This window comes from Schistocerca americana, chromosome 3 (assembly GCF_021461395.2).
Source record: "Schistocerca americana isolate TAMUIC-IGC-003095 chromosome 3, iqSchAmer2.1, whole genome shotgun sequence".
Lineage (NCBI taxonomy): Eukaryota > Metazoa > Arthropoda > Insecta > Orthoptera > Acrididae > Schistocerca > Schistocerca americana.
Window position 1 is genome coordinate 967072736 of NC_060121.1, and position 23019 is coordinate 967095754.

Genomic DNA, 23019 nt, shown 5'->3' on the forward strand with positions numbered 1-23019 from the left:
AGCGTAGGGCGGCTCAAACTCTTGAGAAAGCGGTAACGCGGCACTGCCTCCAGGTGCCTTAAGATGGGTGACAGTGAGGGGGTGTGGTTGACCCCACGCTGATGTACCGGGAAGCAGACAGAGAACTTGTATGCCTGTTGATAAATGTCTGTCGTCCCGTTTTCAGTGAAACATGAGAGAAAGCCGCGCAAAGCTACGGTGGAGCGGTCAACAGAGGTCAAAATATGCATGTTTGTGACTGTAGCAACTTCACGCTGAATTCACGGTCCACAGAGTCTGAAGTAAATCAGGTGAAGAGCGATGGAATGAAATATGCTGGCCTCCGATGGGAATGTAGGGCCAAGGAATTTAAAGTACTCTCCTGGGAGTCAGAATTCCGGAAAACTTGGTGTTTTGTGCAGACACTAACCTTGATGGGTGGCCTGGGGGGAGATAAATAGCAAAAGTTGAGAGGAAGGGAAATTTTGTGGGAATTTGTTCACTTCCCAGAGCAGGCATTGGTTGGCGCTGGGAAGCAACGCATAATTAGCGCAACTTGCGCTGCAATTGGCGTAAGTGATTTTGCTGGAGGGGAAACCGAGGCGAAGAATGGACTGGCAGAAGTCTCAGTAGAGGTCTTCCGTTCCCAGCTTGCCTAGAGTGCGGATGTGGCGTTCTTCACTCAGCTTTCCTGAGAAAGAGTGAGCATCTCTGCAGTTTAGGACTTAGCAAATGGAACGATTGAGCTTGGAGATAGGAAGTTTCCATTCAGCTATGTACTGAGCAAGATAGCTAGGAGTGAATAGACGAGCGCAGCCTTGCAGCATCACGAGGTCAGCCAACGTCCGCACGACACCGCTCCACCACACTGAATTCGGTGATATTGCGCCCGCTCCGGCCACTGATTAATTTGCTGGATCACGTCGGCAAAGTTTCCACGAGGGTTTCATGGACCGTGTATTGTAGAATTCTTCTCGCACTTCGCATTACGCCTGGGTCAGTCGATAGGAATTACTTTTGATTTATCGCGCTTTACTCAACGCAAACGCAATTTATTACCACTGCCCTTTAGGAGAGTCATGTAATGTGATGATTGAAGGTCTTGAGTTAAAATAAATCTGTGCTAATCGACTGCATCTGTTTTCAATCAAGTAGTTGAAATCCCAAATCACTTTGTTAATTATTTTTATGTTCAACATTTGCATCTGGTGTTCAATAGCTGCATTTAACATCAATGTGCATCTCTTTTTAATTAAAAGTGATCTATTCTGAGCCAATTAATGTCAGCACTGCCACCGCAGTTCAATCAGCAGTCACAGGGCCTTATTACTTTCTTTGCGTTATCTGACATTGCGGCAGTTTTGCACTCTCTGCTGATCTGTTAGTCAATTACCTGGGGTGAACACACACCAAAACCAGATAAGTGACAGTGGGGTGTTACAGTGGCATCCGTTTTACGTCACAAGCATGACTTAAGAGCCGACATAGAGCTTTAGTCAGCGATAGTGCCAGTAGTGTCAGTGTCGTCGTAACTGCCGTCTGCGTCACGTCTGCTGTGCAGCGAGCTACGTTAATTAAGTATTAACTGTATTTTTCTTACTTGTCACTTCTTCTTCCTTGTGTTTTTGCTTTTAGGAAGCTTTAATTGTCGAGTGCTAGTAATAGTGTTCCATAGATTTCGTGTTTGTTTTGAATACAGTCAGAGAGAGTACCTTTAGTCAGCCATAGTGCCAGTAGTCCTAGTGTTTGTTTTGAATACAGTCCAGAGACAGGTAGTGTTATTTTCATTGTTTTCTACAAGAAGTGTCTAGTAAGCACAGTTTAGTCAACTATCAGCCGCCTTTAGTGAATTAGCAGTCTAGTTCAAATGGTTCAAATGGCTCTGAGCATTATGGGACTTAACATATGTGGTCATCAGTCCCCTAGAACTTAGAACTACTTTTAACCTAACTAACCTAAGGACAGCACACACATCCATGCCAGAGGCAGGATTCGAACCTGCGACCGTAGCAGTCACGCGGTTCCAGACTGAAGCGCCTAGAACAGCACAGCCACACCGGCCGGCACCAGTCTACTTAAAAGTTGATTAACTCTCTACAGTAAATTGATTTCTTAGGACGGATAGGATGTGTGACTGTTGTGTACGGACGCAGAAGGAGCTGGCCACTGTTCGCGAACAGCTGAACGTGTTGATGGCCGCGGTCAGCCGTCTTCAGGCTGCTGCCTCGGAGTGTAGCGGCAGTGGGGAGTCGGGTGCATCGCATGGTACACCCCAGGTGTTACATGCTTCACCCACTGTCCCTGCTGTCGAGACATCTTCCCGGGTACTGGGCGCGGTTGCGCCACCCTTTCCCCAAGGGGAGTGGCGGTTTCAGCTGCGATCGTGGCGCACGAGGCGGAGGGTCAATGTGGAGGCTGGCCGTGTGGCATCGCCCGCTCTGCCTGTGAGTGGACATGTGGCCGTTCCTTCAGCAAGGTCCGAGCAGGCACACGGGGAGAGGGGTTTATTAGTGATTGGGAGCTCCAACGTTATGCGGGTGATGGAGCCCCTTAGGGAAATAGCGGAAAGGTCGGGGAAGAAGGCCAGTGTTCACTCTGTCTGCTTGCCGGGGGGTCTCATCCGAGATGTGGAGAAGGCCCTGCCGGCGGCTATAGAGAGCACTGGGTGCACCCGACTGCAAATTGTTGCTCATGTCGGCACCAATGACTCCTGCTGTCTGGCTTCAGAGGTCATCCTCAGTTCATACAGGCGGAGTTGGTGAAGGCGGAAAGCCTCGCTCGTGGGGTGGAATCTGAGCTAACTATCTGTAGTATCGTTCCCAGAACCGATCGCGGTCCTCTGGTTTGGAGCCGAATGGAAGGCTTAAACCAGAGGCTCAGACGATTCTGCGGAGATCTGGGGTGCAAATATCTCGACCTCCGCTATTGGGTGGAGAAATGTAGGGTCCCCCTGAATAGGTCAGGCGTGCGCTACACGCAGCAAGCGGCTACAAGGGTAGCGGAGTACGTATGGAGTGCGAAATACCTCAGAAACGGCGCAGGTATCGAATTTTTTTCTTAATAATTATTTATCAAAACAACCTAGCCTGCTACAACCTCACAAACTTTTCAGAGTGTTTATGCCCACCTTGTTGTTGTTGGCGGATTTTCCCTAAAAGGAAATCGTTAAGCTTATGACTTTGAAGGCTTGTTCTTCTTGTCCTTCCAGTACTCCTTCATTCTCCTGGAGAGGGCCTCTTTTCTCTCCTCAGACCATTCTTGTTTGGTCCGCTGTTTTAGCGCTTCTGACTTTACTTCCCAATTGTCTATGTGTTTTCGGAAGGTGCTTCTGTCTGTGGTGTTTGTGGTGCCAATTGCTTGTAGGTCTTTTCGGACTCCTTCCATCCAGGGTGTCGAGACTTTGTCTTGATGTGTTCTAGAATTTTCTTGGTGAGTCTTGTTTCAGGGAGTCTATCTAAATGTCCGTAGAATTTAAGGCGCCTTTTTCTCATATCGTTCTCGATGTTCGAATATGCTTCTACTGTTGAGTTCTTCTGTAGTCTGTAGCCATCTGGTGGTGGTCTTCCTCCTAAAATTTTCCTCATGATTTTGCGTTCTTCTTTTTTGATTTCTTCAATTTTGATTTTCCTGTTGAGTGCTAGTGTTTCGCTGGCATACAGTACGGCGGGTTTGATCACTGTGTTATAGTGTCTGATCTTGGTGTTTCTGGAAATGCATTGTTTGTTGTAGACGTTTCGTACCATGCCTAGTGATTTCCGTGTCTTCTGTTGCCTGTCTTCGTAAGCCAGTTTCTCTGTTCCGGTCGGTTCGATGATTTCGCCTAGGTATCTGAAGTGTGTGACCCCTTTAATTTTGCCGTACTTGGTTGTGATGTCGTCGCCTTCTCTTGTTAGGACTTGCGTTTTTTCAAAAGAGATTTGTAGGCCGACTTTCTAGGCGCATTCTTTCAGGATTTCGATCTGTGTTTTTGCTGATGTTGGGTCATAGGTCAGTATCGCTAGGTCGTCTGCGAATGCTAGGTAAGGGATTTCCAGTCTTTTCCTTCCTAATGTGACTGGTCTCCAGGTGTTTTGTCTCCTGACTTCATCTTCCCATTCGCTCATTACTTTGTCCAGGACGATGTTGAACAATAGCGGGGATAGTCCATCTCCTTGTCTTAGGCCAGTGTGGATTTCAAAGGGGTCCGAGATTTCGCCCATGAATTTGACTTTGGATTTTGTATTGGTTAGTGTCTGTTCGATTAGTCTTCGGGTCTTTTGGTCTAGGCCTTTTTCTCTGAGGATTTGGATGAGGGACTTTCTGTCGATCGAGTCGTAAGCCTTTTTGAAGTCGATGAAAGTGCAGATGATTTTTTTGGCGCTTGTCATGTGGGATTTTATGATTGATTTCAGGTTGAAGATTTGTTCGGGGCAGGCTCTGTTGGGTCTGAAACCCGCTTGGTATTCCGAGATGGCGGGTTCCAGTTGTCCTTGCGTTCTGGTGAGAAGGCAGGTTGATAGAATTTTGTAGATGACCGGTAGCAGGGAAATTCCTCCACCTTGTATACATAATTAAATACGTACGGAACCCTCAGAGTGAGAGTCCCACTGGCAGTTCCACGGTTATTTGTTTATATGTGCAGGCACGCACAGCCTTTGCTGAGAACAGCTGACTTTCAGCACTTAGCGGCGAGACTTGTCACACGGAGTGCGCCGGCATTCGGCAGCCTCTAGACTGCCCCGGCCCTGCCGGAGCGCAATGCTAATGAGAGCAGCGAGGAGCCGCACAGAGCGCGCAGGCTCCAGCCGACAGCCGCGGTCCAGTGCGACATTCCGCGCCGGTGGCGTTCCCACGTCCGCCTCTGACGTCACTCGGTGTTTGTGTGGGAGCCGCCGGCGAAAGCGGCCCGGGGCGCCTGAGTTGTGGGGTCGCCGTGAAGCTTTATGGGGGAGTCGGTGCGCGGGTCGCCCAGAGGGCCTGCAATTACGCGCGCGCGCTCCCCATGACGTGTGACCTGTGAGCGCGCGAACCTTTCCCGACAGCATACATCACCCTCTCCAAACGTCGGTATGAGGCGCGAGCGTTTCGGCGACCCGCGACCTCTGAAACAGTTTCGCGCGAGAGCTGCCCCGTTACGCCGAGACACAGCACATTCCATTTCAAACAGTTCAAAAAAATGGTTCAAATGGCTCTGAGCACTATGGGACTTAACATCTGTGGTCATCAGTCCCCTAGAACTTAGAACTACTTAAACCTAACTAACCTAAGGACATCACACACATCCATGCCCGAGGCAGGATTCGAACCTGCGACCGTAGCGGTCACGCGGTTCCAGACTGAAGCGCCTAGAACAGCACGGCCACACCGGTCGGCCAAACAGAAAAATTTTCATGGAATCGCTGTACGTCCTCCGTGTCTCAAGCAAACTGAATATCCGTCCACCGTTTCGTCTCTAGTCATGGGCATCTTCAGCTGTGTCGTATCCCTTGAAATTGACAAACTTCAAATAGGTCATTCTAGCTTTATTTTTACTCAAGAAACAGTAAACAGCGGAGTAGTAATGGAGAGTCTCGCAGTGATAACATCGAATGGAAAGTCCTCTGGTTTGCAGCCGTCACAAGCGATTAAAATTGCTTGAGCTTTCGGCCGAGCAATGACTGGCCATTGTCAAGTGGTACGACTGGCAGTGGGCTGCTGGTACGCCCCTTCTACAGGCTGTTACAAAAAGATACGGCCAAACTTTCAGGAAACATTCCTCACACACAAATAAAGAAAAGATGTTATGTGGACATCCGTCCGGAAACGCTTAATTTCCATGTTAGAGCTCATTTTAGTTTCGTCAGTATGTACTGTACTTCCTCGATTCACAGCCAGTTGGCCCAATTGAAGGAAGGTAATGTTGATTTCGGAGCTTGTGTTGACATGCAACTCATTGCTCTACAGTATTAGCATCAAGCACATCAGTACGTAGCATCAACAGGTTAGTGTTCATCACGAACGTGGTTTTGCAGTCAGTGCAATGTTTACAAATGCGGAGTTGGCAGATGCCCATTTGATGTATGGATTCTCACGGGGCAATAGCCGTCGAGCGGTACGTTAGTATCGAGACAGATTTCCAGAACGAAAGTTTCCCGACAGGAAGACGTTCGAAGCAATTGATCGGCGTCTTACGGAGCACGGAACAATTCAGCATATGACTCGCGACTGGGGAAGACCTAGAACGACGAGTACACCTGCAATGGACGAGGCAATTCTTCGTCCAGTTGACGACAACCCTAATGTCAGCGTCAGACAAGTTGCTGCTGTGCAAGGTAACGTTGACCACGTTGCTGTATGGAGAGTGCTACGAGAGAACCAGTTGTTTCCGTACCATGTACAGCGTGTGCAGGCACTATCAGCAGCTGATTGGCCTCCACGGGTACACTTCTGCGAATGGTTCATCCAACAATGTGTCAATCCTCATTTCAGTGCAAATGTTCGCTTTACGGATGAGGCTTCATTCCAACGTGATCAAATTGTAAATTTTTACAATCAACATGTGTGGGCTGACGAGAATCCGTACGCAATTGTGCAATCACGTCATCAACACAGATTTTCTGTGAACGTTTGGGCAGGCATTGTTGGTGATGTGTTGATTGGGCCCCATGTTCTTCCACCTACGCCCATGATTTCATACGGGATACTCTACCTGTGCTGCTAGAACATGTGCCTTTACAAGTACGACACAACATGTGGGTCATGCGCGATGGAGCTCCTGCACATTTCAGTCGAAGTGTTCGTACGCTTCTCAACAACAGATTCGGTGACCGACGGATTGGTAGAGGTGGACCAATTCCATGGCCTCCACGCTCTCCTGACCTCAACTCTCTTGACTTTCATTTATAGGGGCATTTGAAAGCTCTTGTCTACGCAACCCCGCTACCAAATGTAGAGACTCTTCGTGCTCGTATTGTGGACGGCTGTGATACAATACGCCATTCTTCAGGGCTGCATCAGCGCATCTGGGATTCAATGCGACGCAGGGTGGATGCATGTATCCTCGCTACCGGAGGAAATTTTGAACATTTCCTGTAACAAAGTGTTTGAAGTCACGCTGGTACGTTCTGTTGCTGTGTGTTTCCATCCCATGATTAATGTGATTTCAAGAGAAGTAATAAAATGAGCTCTAACATGGAAAGTAAGCGTTTTCGGACACTGTCCACATAACATATTTTCTTTCTTTGCGTGTGAGGAATGTTTCCTGAAAGTTTGGCCGTACCTTTTTGTAACACCCTGTATACAGGGTGTAAGTTTTAAGTTGACAAACCAGAGTTTTACAAATGTTGACCCATTTCACCAATGTTTTTTGGGTCAACAACATTTGTAACACTTTAATTCCTCTCTTTCAAATCAAACCCTATGGGGACAGAGGAAGAGTTTTAGTTTTAGCGAATCAAAATTTACGAAGTAAATAAGTATGTTTTATCTATCCGTTACCATTTTCCACGCAAAAATGAGAACATGGATTTTCTTGAATTACAGCGCCAACTACTAAGAATCAAAACAAATGTTTGTAAGACAAAATGTACGTAGTTTCTTATGTAGAATCTGATTCTGCAATAAAAAGTGGGGGTTCCCATTTGAAATTACAAAGTTGCCTGCCACCCCACCCCCATATGCTGGGGTGGCGGGCTAATTTTAGCACCAGCAACTGCCACCTCGAAAATAATCGACTTTGGATTCAACACATTTTTTCGTGTGAAGCTTATTTTTCGAGGTATTCTTGTTTGTCAACTTTAAATTTACACCCTGTATACTAGGTGACGGCTCTGACGTCACTGGTGCTGGAGGCATCGCCACATATCGGCATTTGACTCGACGTTCGATATGCCTTCTTCAACCGCACGGCCGCTGGATCCCAGGCTGTGCTGAGCTGTAGGCCACCGTATCGACTTGAAGGTGTTATCGCTGATTTTTTATTTCAATGGCTTCTTTACTTGACAAATTCTTGGAACGCCTCAACAGCATCAACAGTAACATCAAGTTCGCCATGGAGGTGATCTGTACTTGCACGCCAGCAGCCATCATCACAGGGCACGGAAACGCAGTGTTTTGCAAACATTGGTGCATCGTCCAAGAATGATGTTAGACGCTGATAATCTGCGCAAGGTCTTCAGGAACAACAGCTATAAAGTTCAACAATAAATGAAGTGAATTCGAACAAGAATCACAGTAAGACCACCAGGAGCAGGAAAAAGAAAACGCTTTCTTGCCGTTCTATGGTCCTGTGTCGGGTAAGGTAAGCCGCCTGTTGAAAAGACTGGGTTAAACCGATCTCCAGGCCTCCAGCAAAAATCCGTCAATTACTGGGACGAGCTAACCCCGCGGCGGTCGCATGGTTCTGACAGACCGGACAGTTCCAGACATACTCCACAAGAAATAGCCGGTGTGGATGTAGTGACCTGACGTCCGGTGGACCTCTCCCTCCACTCGTCCTGTGCAAGCGGAAAACCTCAGCACGACTGCAGCTCTCACCCTGCTGTCTAAGTGTACTTGTCTTTGTTGAGTTTTCATCTGCTGGTCCCCCTCACCTTCCTTGTCACAGTAAGTTTTATTTCTTTTTCCTTCTGAGTACAATATTTTAATCACATCGATTATTGACATTCTGTAATGTCAGTAAACACTTCCGGGCTAAGTTGCCGTGGTCGATCTGTAGAACTTCTTCTCCCTGACGTTTCGTTCTCAACTACGGAGAACATCTTCCGAGGTGAGTCGACGACTGGCTGCTAGGAGTTTTTTGTTTTCCTTTATTGTAATTTTCATCACCTGATACAGGCGGGCTGTCAGCAGCATAGTACGCTGCTCTTCAGCCTTAAGTGGAACAATAACAAGACATATAGGTGATACAGACACTACAGTAAAAACGGCGGGCAAAAAAAGGAGATTTAAAAAACAATAAACATGAAGCCGTTCACGCTGGACTCGAAAAAACAGGAAACACTTGGTGACATGGCACACAGGACACGGATGACGGCGACGGCACACGTGAACAGTTGATGCGTGACGGTGACAGAACACTAAATACAAATCGAGGCACACACACGACACACAGATGGCGATGATCTCCGGCGCGCGAAAGTCCACTGAGCGTGGACGAGTCCAGGGACCTGCCAAGAGAGGAGGAGGAGGAGGAAGGGGAGTGGGAGAACGAGAGGGGAGAGCAGAGATGCCACGGGCAGGGGAGATAGGTGGGATAGGTGGGGAGGGAGGAAGGGGGAGGGGAAGCCCGGGGGAAGAGCGGTGGAGGGAGGGGACTGGGGAAAAGGAAAAAGAAGGGAAGAGAAGAGAAGGGAGGGAGGTTGCCGAAAGGAAAGGACACCGGAAGTGGGGGGTGGGGCAGGGTCAAAGTTGATAGGAGGGGTAGATGGAGGGGACGAGGACATCATCAGGGAGGGGGAGCTGGCGGAAGCCGCCTTGGGAGAGGGTAAGGAGGGTGGAGAGATGGAGACCGGGTGGAACGTGGGAATACAGGCGCGGCAGCGGGCGGGGGTGGGAGAGGATCGGGGACACAAGCGGGTGAGGAGGATCAAGTTTACGGGAGGTGTACAGGACCCGTATCCTTTCAAGGAAAAGGAGGAGGTGGGGGAAGGAGATGAGACCATACAGGATCCGCGTGGGGGAGGGGAGACAGATGCGATAGGCAAGGCGAAGAGCATGGCGTTCAAGGATTTGGAGGGATTTATAAAAGGTAGGGGGGGCAGAGATGCAGGCTGGATGGGCGTAACAAAGGATAGGGCGGATGAGGAATTTATAGGTGTGGAGGATTGTGGAGGGGTCCAGACCCATCGTACGGCCGGAAAGGAGCTTGAGGAGACGGAGGCGGGAACGTGCCTTGGCTTGGATTGTCCGGAGATGGGGAGTCCAGGAGAGGCGTCGGTCGAGGGTGACGCCAAGGTACTTACGGGTGGGAGTGAGAGCGATAGGACAGCCATAGACGGTGAGATAGAATTCAAGGAGGCGGAAGGAGGGGGCTGCTAGGAGCTGGGGCCGCCGCTTATATGGAGATCGTAGAGGGCGCCACCGCACGTCACGTGGCGTCGATGTGTAACTATCTCTGGCTATCGTCTGTTCTCTCGATTGCAGGCAATCGATTGTCACGTGATTGATGCAACGTCCACCTCCATATGTTGTCCAATTTTAATCCTTCTTCTTTACGATTAAAATTGTGTTGATGTTTGTGGATTTCAATTGCCTCTCTGTACATACGTGTATAATAGTGCGACGTCCTCGCTAGCACGCTTGTCTCATCAAACTTTATTTCGTGATCTCCATCCTTAAAAACATGTTCCGCTACTGCCGATTTGTCGATATGTCCCAAGTGACAGTGGATAGGGCCAATAATATTTGTGAACCAGGCTACTTACAAGAAGCACTAAATCATTTACGAATGGCTTTTGCGAAAAATGGTTATACGAAAAACGAGATTAACCGAGCACTTCACCCAAGTAGAAAAATGCCTAAAAGTAGGAGACAGCAACAACCATCAGCTGGAAAAGTATTTCTTCCGTTCATCCATAACATCACGGATCGCATTGGGAAAGTACTAGCCAAGTTTCAGGTGGAGACTATTTTCAGACCTACTAAGAAAATTAGTGAATGCCCAAGATCAACAAAAGATGCTCGTCACCCCCTAGCCACTCCAGGTGTAGTTGTGGCAAGGTTTACATAGGAACTACAAAAAGAAGCATCAATACACGGTTGACGGAGCACAAAAGAAACTGTCGCTTGGGACAAATCGACAAATCTGCAGTAGCGGAACATGTTTTTAAGGATGGAGATCACGAAATAAAATTTGATGAGACAAGCGTGCTAGCGAGGACGTCGCATTATTATACACGTATGTATAGAGAGGCAATTGAAATCCACAAACATCAACACAATTTTAATCGTAAAGAAGAAGGATTAAAATTGGACAACATATGGAGGTCGACGTTGCATCAATCACGTGACAATCGATTGCCTGCAATCGAGAGGACGATAGCCACGTGACGTGCGGTGGCGCCCCCTACGATATCCATATAAGCGGCGGCCCCAGCTCCAGTCGTCGACTCACCTCGGAAGATGTTCTCCGTAGCTGAGAACGAAACGTCAGGGAGAAGAAGTTCTACAGATCGACCACGGCAACTTAGCCCGGAAGTGTTTACTGATGAAGACGCCGGCCGTGAAAGCCTACATGGGGTGATTATGTAATGTATTTATTGTATAGTAGGATTCCTACATAGGGCCTTGAGGCTCAGGGGTGTGTCAGACCCACGCACTAGTCATGTTACTTTTCTCACAACACTTTTGTTTGTGCATGGAGACGTCAACATATTTTTCTTTTGCCTTTTTAGGTGTGGAGGGAGAACGATTCATATTACCTCCTGAGGACAACAATAGTGTACGAAGAATTCACACGACGCTCCTCGATGGTCTTCCTGAGCTGGGCTTACGCAACACCCCTAACTTCGAGGCTGAGAATGAATTCGAAGATGAGAGGACTCGGAAGGTTTGGCGAGCGACGACTATTTAGAATCGAAGGAAACATCTGACACGGAACAAGATAATTCCTCGGTTGAGGATGACTTTGGCGACATTCTTCTTGGTCTTGATGGTGAAAGTATATGGACCAAGAAAATTCCGCCTGGAAATAGGAGAACCCTGGAAAGGAACATTATTAAACATTTACCTGGTGTGAAAAGACAAGGCCAACATGCTACGACCCCTTTAGCCTGTGGGGAACTTTTCCTTGAGGCCGACATGATAAATACTATAGTTCAGTGCACAAACATCCAAATTAGCACAAAAAAGATAATTTTTCTCAACAAAGTGATGCGATGGATACAGACGCTGTAGAATTGAGAGCATTTATGGGTGTAACAAATATACTTGGTTTGAAAAAACTGAATCGTACAAACCTCGAGGAAATATGAGCTAACGATACAACCCGTGAGGAATTTGCCAGACGAGTGATGAGCATGCAGAGGTTTAGATTTTTAATACAAAATTTACAATTCGATGATAAAGGAACTCGTAAAGAGAGAGAAAAAGGTGATAAACTAGCTCCAATTATAGACCTTTTTGAACAAATAGCTGGTAATTTCCAAAAGTGCTGTACTATTGAGGAATATGCTACGATTGACGAGAAGCTTGAGGCTTTCAGAGGAAGATGCCCCCCCCCCCCTTTATTTTTTTTTTTTAAATCTTATGGGACTTAACTGCTGCCGGCCGCGGTGGTCTAGCGGTTCTAGGCGCGCAGTCCGGAACCGCGCGACTGCTACGGTCGCAGGTTCGAATCCTGCCTCGGGCATGGATGTGTGTGATGTCCTTAGGTTAGTTAGGTTTAAGTAGTTCTAAGTTCTAGGGGACTGATGACCACAGTAGTTAAGTCCCATAGTGCTCAGAGCCATTTGAACCATTTTTTGAACTTAACTGCTAAGGTCATCAGTCCCTAAGCTTACACACTACTTAACCTAAATTATCGTAAGGACAAACACACACACCCATGCCCGAGGGAGGACTCGAACCTCCGCCGGGACCAGCCGCACAGAAGATGCCCTTCGAAACCCGCCAGGTATGGTGTAAAAATGTTTGCTCTTATCGATGCACGGACTTTTTATACCTTCAATTTGGAAATTTATCCTGGAAAACAGCCGCCTGGACCCTTCTCGAGTGGAATGTATCCACACGACGTGGTCATGCGTCTGACGAAGCCTATACACAACACCGACAGAAATACTACTATGGACAATTAGTTCAATAGCTTTTCACCAGCCGAAGAATTGTTGAATAAAAGGTTGACAATGGTTGGGACGGTAAGAAAAAATAAAAAAGAATTACCACCTGGAATTGCAAATAAACTAAATTTATTTTGCACACAATTCTTGTTTGATGACACAAAAACTCTTATTGAATATCAGGCCAAAAAAAAAAATAGTTACCCTCTTATCTAGTATGCATCGAGACGCAGTGATTGAAAGTGAAACAGTCGCCAAAAGACCGGCAATAATTTCTTTTCACAATGCCACCAAATCTGGGGTTGACACAGTGGATAGGCCTTGCAGTTCTGTGTATGTGGCCACAAAAACTCGACGTTGGCCAATGACCGTTTTCTGTTAATTGCTGAATGTTAGTGGAATTAATGTAATGGTAGTGTACAGTTCACAGAAAGATACTCTTCCGAAAACAAGGCGTACCTTTTTGAAAGAACTTGATTCTGGTCTTGTTGTTGAGCAGTTGAAACGGAGGAAATACGTGCATAATCTTCCCAGGCAGCTGAGATCATCGACTGACAACTTATTTGCAATACTGTATCCACAGCCATCGAGTGGAACTAGTTCTATGACATCGAACCAAGGAAGGAAAAGATGTTACGATTGTTCGAGTAATATTGATAGGAAAACGAACTACCAATGTATAAAATGCCAAAAGTACATATGCAAAAGGACCATTCCATCTTCGTTTGTAAGTATTGCTATAATTACTATTTAGAAGTAAATACGAGGGCAGTTCAATAAGTAATGCAACACATTTTTTTTCTCGGCCAATTTTGGTTGAAAAAACCGGAAATTTCTTGTGGAATATTTTCAAACATTCCCGCTTCGTCTCGTATAGTTTCATTGACTTCCGACAGGTGACAGCGCTGTACGGAGCTGTTAAAAGGGCGTCTGTAACGGATGTGCGCTGCAAACAACGGGCAGTGATCGAGTTTCTTTTGGCGGAAAACCAGGGCATCTCAGATATTCATAGGCGCTTGCAGAATGTCTACGGTCATCTGGCAGTGGACAAAAGCACGGTGAGTCGTTGGGCAAAGCGTGTGTCATCATCGCCGCAAGGTCAAGCAAGACTGTCTGATCTCCCGCGTGCGGGCCGGCCGTGCACAGGTGTGACTCCTGCAATGGCGGAGCGTGCGAACACACTCGTTCGAGATGATCGACGGATCACCATCAAACAACTCAGTGCTCAACTTGACATCTCTGTTGGTAGTGCTGTCACAATTGTTCACCAGTTGGGATATTCAAAGGTTTGTTCCCACTGGCTCCCTCGTTGTCTAACCGAACACCATAAAGAGCAAAGGAGAACCATCTGTGTGGAATTGCTTGCTTGTCATGTGGCTGAGGGTGACAATTTCTCGTCAAAGATTGTTACAGGAGTTGAAACATGGGTTCATCACTTCGAACCTGAAACAAAACGGCAATCAATGGAGTGGCGCCACACCCACTCCCCTACCAAGAAAAAGTTTAAAGCCATACCCTCAGCCGGTAAAGTCATGGTTACAGTCTTCTGGGACGCTGAGGGGGTTATTCTGTTCGATGTCCTCCCCCATGGTCAAACGATCAACTCTGAAGTGTATTGTGCTACTCTTCAGAAATTGAAGAAACGACTTCAGCATGTTCGTAGGCACAAAAATCTGAACGAACTTCTCCTTCTTCATGACAACGCAAGACCTCACACAAGTCTTCGCACCCGAGAGGAGCTCACAAAATTTCAGTGGACTGTTCTTCCTCATGCACCCTACAGCCCCGATCTCGCACCGTCGGATTTCCATATGTTTGGCCCAATGAAGGACGCAATCCGTGGGAGGCACTACGCGGATGATGAAGAAGTTATTGATGCAGTACGACGTTGGCTCCGACATCGACCAGTGGAATGGTACCGTGCACGCATACAGGCCCTCATTTCAAGGTGGCGTAAGGCCGTAGCATTGAATGGAGATTACGCTGAAAAATAGTGTTGTGTAGCTAAAAGATTGGGGAATAACCTGGTGTATTTCAATGCTGAATAAAACAACCCCTGTTTCAGAAAAAAAATGTGTTGCATTACTTATTGAACTGCCCTCGTATATCAGAATATTTTAACGATCTGAAGATGGCGATAAGCCGAAACCGGTCATAAAGTGTAAAGAAGCCTATGTGATCAAGACGATCTCTAACAACAAAAGAGCACGTATCTGTTTGATACTCTGTTCACAAGTTTCTTTTTCCTTCTTGTCGACGTTTCTCATTACTAACATTTTGTTAAGCAATCCCGGGGGAGACAGTTACACTGCGCAAAGTGAAGCAGTGGTACTTCACAGAAGCGCAAACGGCCACTGCAGTCACACCGCGCATAAAACGAGAAATGCTAAAGGACATTAGGAAAATAAAACTAGAATGGGGTTAAACACAGCGACAACAATTTTCACCTCAAATGGTAGACACTTAGTACCACAGCTGAGAAATTTTTAAGTCCCTTTCTCTCTTTCCTTCCTTAAGGAGTACTTCTTCAGCTAGTAAACAGCAGTTTGCCATCACACAGGAGCAAATGGTCAGCTACGTCCAGACGCCTTTTAGGCACTGAGAGCGTTAACAGTTACGCTTATTGTGGGGTAGTAAGTGTTGCTCAATCGAGCCGTTTCACTTCGACCTCCACATAGTAATGTGTTAAAAATAAAAACCTCGGCAGCTGGTAGAAAAAAAAAGTTCTGAGGAACTATGTCCGGAAGCAATGCAAGGACCATTTTACTCGTATCGAGAAATTTGTTTTCTCAGCTATATCAGCTTTCGCCTCTTTACAAGCTTCTTATCATTTCTTTGTACGTTGATAGAAGCTTAGTTTCTTCAAAGAAGTAGCTCAGTTATTTCAGAGAATAATTTTTAAATTTTTAAGAAGAGTCATTAGGCTTCTGAAAAAGAGTGTCTTTCAAACGATGAGTTTAATTTTCTAAGAAGAGTTCTAATGTTTTCAAGATATGTTTTGGTTTTCCGAAGAATGTTTCCATGTTTCAAATATGAGTTACTAGTTCTTCTAGAGTTGTTCTCCACTTTACCGTAGAAGAGGTATGTGTAATATCAAATAAATTTAAAAAATCTAAAATACTGGGGAAACTATTCGAGATCACAGTTCAGAGAAATCGACTTTAGGGGAAAGGATATACAAGAAGGAAAACCCGTATAGTACAGGTTCAAATGGCTCTGAGCACTATGGGACTTAACTTCTAAGGTCATCAGTCCCCTAGACTTATAACTACTTAAACCTAACTAACCTATGGACATCACACACACCCATTCCCGAGGCAGGATTCGAACCTGCGACCGTAGTGGTAGACTGTAGCGCCTAGAACCGCTCGGCCATCCTGGCCGGCCCGTATAGTACAGGCTGTGCCACTTAAAACCTGTATGTCTCACACCGGAGATTAATGTAACTAGGAACTAACTAGGAAAGAATAGATAAGAGTAACGTTCAGCAACATGCCGTTATCCATATTTAAGAGATGTTAGAAATGGTCGTGGTGATGTTACCAGCAACACGCTGTAATTCCGCAGGCGTGATGGTAATTTCTATAGTAACGCTACGTTTTAGATCCTCTATTTTGTGAGGATGGTCAGCATACACTTTGCTTTTTAGTGTGCCCCATAAATAAAATCCGGACGATGTTAAGTCTAGGAACCTTGGAGGCCAGAGGCCTCTAGTGACAAGTCTCTCTTCAGGGAACGTATTGGTGATGTGAGTCATACTCTGCTTGGATGTGAGAGCGGTTGCTCTATGTTGTTGGGACAGTGCATACAGCTGCTCTGCATCTGTTAATTATGAGTAGAAATAGAGATCTCTAGATAGCTGGCACTGTTTAAAGGGTAATTGAAAAATATGGGGCCAGTAATGCGCATGGTGGATAACACACGCTCACTTTCGCACAGGCATTCAATTTAAAGGCATCCTGTTCGAATCGGCGTGGCACAAAAAATTTTCTCCGCAATTATTGAGCCCCTAATGTGAAGCGAGGTGGTGGCATAAACCTTCTCATCACGAGAATCTGCACCAATATCCTCCAGTGTGGCCCAGCGGTTCTAGGCACCTCAGTCTGGAACCGCACGACCGCTGCGGTAGCAGGTTCTAATCCTGCCTCGGGCGTGGATGTGTGTGATGTCCTTAGGTTAGTTAGGTTTAAGTAGTTCTAAGTTCTAGGGGACTTATGACCTAAGATGTTAAGTCCCATAGTGCTCAGAGCCATTTCAACCATTTTTTAAGAGAAGCTCACTTTAATCTGTACCTGTTATTTCCGTGGTGTGTGGGAGATTGTAGCACTGAACACTAAACCCTAGGGTGTATACACAGACAAAACACTTTCCTTTTCTTCTTGCTGCATCGCGAACTCGGGACCTTTGCCTTTCGCTGGCAAGTACTCTACTATCTGAGCTACCCAAGCACGTCTCGGTGTGGCACATAGCTGTTAGGTGTGTTACCGCTGCTACAGTGGCAGGTTATCCAGCTTTAAATGAGTTTGAACGTGGTGTTACAGAAGGCTCGCTAGTGACGGGACACAGTGGCTCCGAGGTAGCGATGAAGTGGGGATTTTGCCGTACGACCATTACACGAGTGTACCGTGAATACCAGGAATCCGGTATAACATCAAATCTACTACATCGCTGTGGCCAGTATAAGATCCTGTAAGAATGGGACCAGCGACGACTGAAGAGAACATTCGGCGTGACAGAAGTGCAACCCTTCCGCAAATTGCTGTAGATTTCAGTGCTGGGCCATCAGCAAATGTCAGCGTGCGAACCATTCAACTAAACATCATCGATACGGACTTTAGGAGCCGAAGGCCCACTCGTATACAGTTGATGTCCGCATGACACAAGGTTTTACGCCTCGTCTGGTTCCGTCAACACCGACATGACCGGAAACATGTTGCCTGGTCGGACGAGTCTCGTTTCAAATTGTACCGAGCGGATGGACGTGTACGGGTATGGAGACAACCTCATGAATCCACGGACCATGCATGTCAGCAGGGGACTGTTCAAGTTGTTGGAGGCTCCATAATGGTGTGGGACGTGTGCGGTTGGACTGGTATGGGACCCCTGATATGTCTAGATGCGGCTATGACAAGTGACACGTACGTAAAGTTCCCATCTGACCACCTGCATCCATTCATGTCTGTCGTGCATTCCGACAGACTTGGGCAATTCGAGTAGGATAGTGCGACACTCCAAACATCCAGAGGCTCCAGGGACACTTTTCTGAGATTAAACACTTCCAAGATTAAACACTTCCACTGGCAACCAAACGCCCCAGACATGAACAGTACTGAGCATATCTGGGATGCCTTGCAACGTACTTTTCAGAAGAGATCTCCACCCTCTCGTACTCCCATGGATTACGGACAGCCCTGCAGGATTCTTGGTGTCAGTTCCCTCCAGCACTACTTCAGACATTAATCGAGTCCACGCCACGTCGTGTCGCGCCACTTCTGCGTACTCGCAGAGATTCTACCAGATATTAGGCAGTTGTACCAGATTCTTTGGCTCTTCAGTGTATTTCCGATATCATCATACAAGACCGTCTGCAAAAATCGCATTTAGACATAAGCTTTCACATAAATTATATTAGTGTTGCCTCTGTTTTCAAGATATTACAAGGATCACAAGCGAAAAAATATCCATCTCAGTTTCCCATGAGGCATTGACTCCCTGGCAGTTTAAAAGAGACAGAGTAAAGATTTCGCTTCAGTAACAATGTCATGAGTTTCGTCTGAAATAAACTATCTTCTAAAGGTACCTACTACAGTAAGTGCTGTTCCAACCAGCACGTTGTATGAATACTTCGGTGTTTTCAACCGTTGTGGTAAAGAAGTGATCACAGAATCCAACTGTAACAGGGATTTTGCAACTCGTGGATTTCTAGATAGCTTTAATTTTTAATGAGAAACACCAGCCAAATGTCAGACAGTCTTTGCTTATTTTTTCATTGAGTGTACTGAAAATTACCCTGTATTAATAACAGAAGAGTAAAATGACACTACGTTTCCTGAGATGATATGATGTTCCGGAATCTTCTGCTGCCAAATTACATAGAGACGATCCTCAATTTAGGTCGGTAGTATGAATTACAGCAGTAGCGACTCGAACACAGCAGGAGATCGACAGCTCGAGGCAGAGAAATCGACTGCACGTTCTCAAATTAATGTGTGCCATTTCCACTGCGTAAAGCCCATAAATATACACGGAAGGTTTTCCTCGTATAAATGCCAGTTTAAGTCATCATTAATGTAAATCATTTGAACCGCCGCGCCCTTAATTTCACTTAGACGCCGTCTCTCACAAACACTCCCTAGTCTTCAGTAACTGAGATGATTAATTGGGTAGTTTTTCAAGTGAAAGAGGAAATCTAGTTGTTTTGGCTGTAAGAGCTTTATAATATAATGTTATTGGAATGTGTAGCGACAGTTACGCATGTGCTATTACGGTATAAGTGCTAAGAATACTTTGATGGTAGTAGTGATGACAGGGGTGCGTTGGGGATGACAAAACAGCTTGCAAATGGGGAGAGGGGCGGTAGTGGGGGATTGTGTTTTTACGAGTCTCAACAACACTCCTAAATAGTTCACTAATCGAAATCCGTCTGAATGTGTCAGTTGGGTATCAGTGTTGTTGAAAAACACACACTATTCCAAAAAATGCACCAAATCAACAGTTTTGGACATCTGGGAATACAATTTTGTATCACGCTTTACATGAAAGTAACACATTTACGTATAAAATCCTTTGATTATTTATAGTCAACTTTTTCAAATGAAATTTGAAGCTTTATTTTCAAAAAATAATGTGTGTTCCTTTTTCTCAGAAAGTGTTAAAGAGATTTCTACAAAAATTTCTCTGTTTCATACCTTTATATGTTATAAACTTCTCTCATGAGGTTTTTGGAATAGGTCAAATAGGAGAATTTTTCATAATTTTTCAGTTATAATCCACAAGTTCTATTTTAAATTGATGCAAAATTCCAAGCACTTTGCCCAACATCTCAGCTTTCAATCAGAATTTCAAAATTTACTCTTGATACAACGTTTATTAGGTTTACAGAAATATGTGTTCAAAATTTCATAATTCTAGCATTCATAGAATCTGAGGAAAAGATACATAAACTTTAGAAAACAAACTTTTCAGGAGACGCAATTTAAAGTTCAGTCTAACTTTTCTCCTTATGTCAATTCTTCAGAAGGCACCACATTTGTACTCTGGGTCGTCTTTCCCTTCAAGGCTTCTCTTCTGGTTTCTTGTTGTCTGTCTTCTTTCCTTTACCAGGTCTTCAACTGAGTTTTCAGCTACAAAGACGCGCTGTAAATCTATTTTTCTCAGGACGTCTTGAGTAAAAGTTCCTATCTTGAAGCCCATTCTTTTTAATACCTTCATCCTCCCGACGTTCCCATCATTAAATACCATAACTGCATCATAAGTTGCAATTCTGACAACTGTAGCAGATGCAAATGTGTTTTTAGGGCATCGATTCCATGTGAGTGAATTTAGAGATTCATTTGGATTTTGGGTTTTGCCCTGAACACACTTTTTGAGAAGTGCAGGATCGGTCAAAAATGATCTATAAAACCAAATAGTATGTATCACGGCCTTGTAGATGCATCCCGCACACGTTTGGCTGAAAGTAATACACAGAATCGTTGTTCACTGAGCTGGTATTGAAGTGCTGCTTCAAAACGTGAGCGTGGCAGGGAGGCCGCGTCACACTTTTAATTAATTTTCAGGCACTTCAGATGCGATTTCAACATTGAAACTTTGGGAACTTATTGTCCATGAGTTGTGCTAACAAAAAAAAAAAAATCGAAAATTGACGTGTTTGGTCAATTTCATCAACGTCCCCCCTTAAAAACGAGTAATTTTTATTCGCAGAATTTCCATTCCTTTGAAATATTGGGTCATTACAGAAAGTAACAGCAACGCTGACATACAGAAACCAGCAATTGGCGCATGGCGTAAGAATCGGTACAATAATGTGGCATAAGCTATGTGGTGACTCCTTTTAGACGGTATACGTATACGTCTAGTGTGCAAGACTTTCCCCCATGTGGTCAACACAGCAGTTTCTTGCTGTCATCTTGGGACACGGGTTGTTTTTTGGTTGGGTTGTTTGGGGGAAGAGACCAAACAGCGAGGTCATCGGTCTCATCGAATAGGGAAGGAGGTCGGCCGTGCCCTTTCAAAGGAACCATCCCGGCATTTGCCTGGAGAGATTTAGGGAAATCACGGAAAACCTAAATCAGGATGGCCGGACGCGGGATTGAACCGTCGTCCTCCCGAATGCGAGTCCAGTGTGCTAACCACTGCGCCACCTCGCTCGGTTACACCGGTTGTGTTGCAGAATGGCATCATCCCCAATTTGGAAGTATTCTGTGAAGTGCGGTAGCAATGAAGTACAATGCTCTAGTTTCTTTAAAAGATTAAAAATAGGAGGAGCCGCAACAAACTCGTGACATAAAGAGAAAACATCCGCCACTTTCCTTGGAAAAGAAGGTTAATTTGATTGATGTACCTATAACTTTATTGATATTATGTGAAATCGGGATAATAAGTGAACCCATAATTTTGTGGATGCTTCAGGTGAAAATCCGATACCATCCAAACGTGACGATGTAGGGAAGTCATCAGTTACTGGCCTTTCCCACCTCGCTGCTGTCCCTACGCCCATGTCTTTCATCTTCGCCATCTTTGCTGCAGACAATGAGCCCAATTTTTGCCAGAGCGGCAGCCTCTTATCGATCGATATCTCCTCTTCTGCACCTTCATTAGAATTGTTCAGTCTCTGTTCGAAGCCTGCGTTTATTATTGGAAGAAATGGCAATAAAAAACCGAAAATCTGTTCTTTAAGAAACCGGTTATTTTGAGCTGTTTTATCGGTCAGACCAAATATTGGATTTCCTGGCTACAAATACACAGAAGATCAAAATCAAAGAGCCTTAAAATGGCCTTCTCAGGACTAGCTGATTAAAGATTTGGTCCTTTATTCCGAGTATGCCATTCAAGCTAAAAGCGAGTACCTACTCAACCTCCTTGTAGATAATGGTATTTATGTAGTTATAATCCAGTAAACACACTCTCCAACTATGAAAGACCTGCAAAAAGAGGTACGATCCATGGCTACGATCTTATGGGTGCTACATATCACAGTGTGTACGGTGTTGCCACCTATATAAGGAGCAATGTCGAGCACGGGTTGCTGCCCACCCATTGATTTATGCTGGAGATTTTAATAATCACGATGGTCACTGGAACTATGCATGTAACAAACAGTAAATGTGGTATTGCGCTCAACTACTGGACTGAAAATGAAAATCTATACGTGGTTTGTTATGGCAGGGATGTGGGAAATTTCAGATCGGCTGCTACATCTACATCTACATGGTTACTCCACAATTCACACTTAAGTGCCTGGCAGAGGGTTCATCGAACCATTTTCATACTATTTCTTTACCATTTCACTCTCGAATGGCACGTGGGAAAAAGGAACATCTAAATCTTTCCGTTCAAGCTCTAATTTCTCTTATTTTATTACGATGATCATTTCTCCCTACGTAGGTTGGTCTCAACAAAATATTTTCGCATTCGGAAGAGAAAGTTGTTGATTGAAATTTTGTAAATAGATCTCGCCGCAAAGAAAACCGCCTTTGTTTCAGTGACTACCACCCGAACTCGAGTATCATATCAGTGACACTCTCACCCCTAATGCGCGATAACACGAAACGAGCTGCCCTTCTTTGCACTTTTCCGATGTCCTCCGTAAATCCTACCTGGTAAGGATCCCATACCGCTCAGCAATATTCCAGCAGAGGACGGACAAGTGTAACGTACGCTGTCTCTTTAGTGGGTTTTCGCATCTTCTAAGTGTTCTGCCAACAAAGCGCAGTCTTTGTTTCGCCTTCCCCACAATATTATCTATGTGGTCTTTCCAATTTAAGTTACTCATAATTGTAATTCCTAGGTATTTAATCGAACTGACAGACCTTAGATTTGTGCGATTTATCGTATACCCTAAACTTATCGGATTTCTTTTAGTACCCATGTGGATGACCTCGCACTTTTCTTTGTTTAGTGCCAATTACCACTTTTACCACCACGCAGAAATTCTCTCTAGTTCATTTTGTAATTGCAATTGATCGTCTAATGATTTTGTTAGGCGGTAAATTAACAGCGTCATCAGCATACAATTTAAGGGAGCTGCTCAGATTATCACCTAGATCATTTACAGGGTGTTTCAAAAATGACCGGTATATTTGAA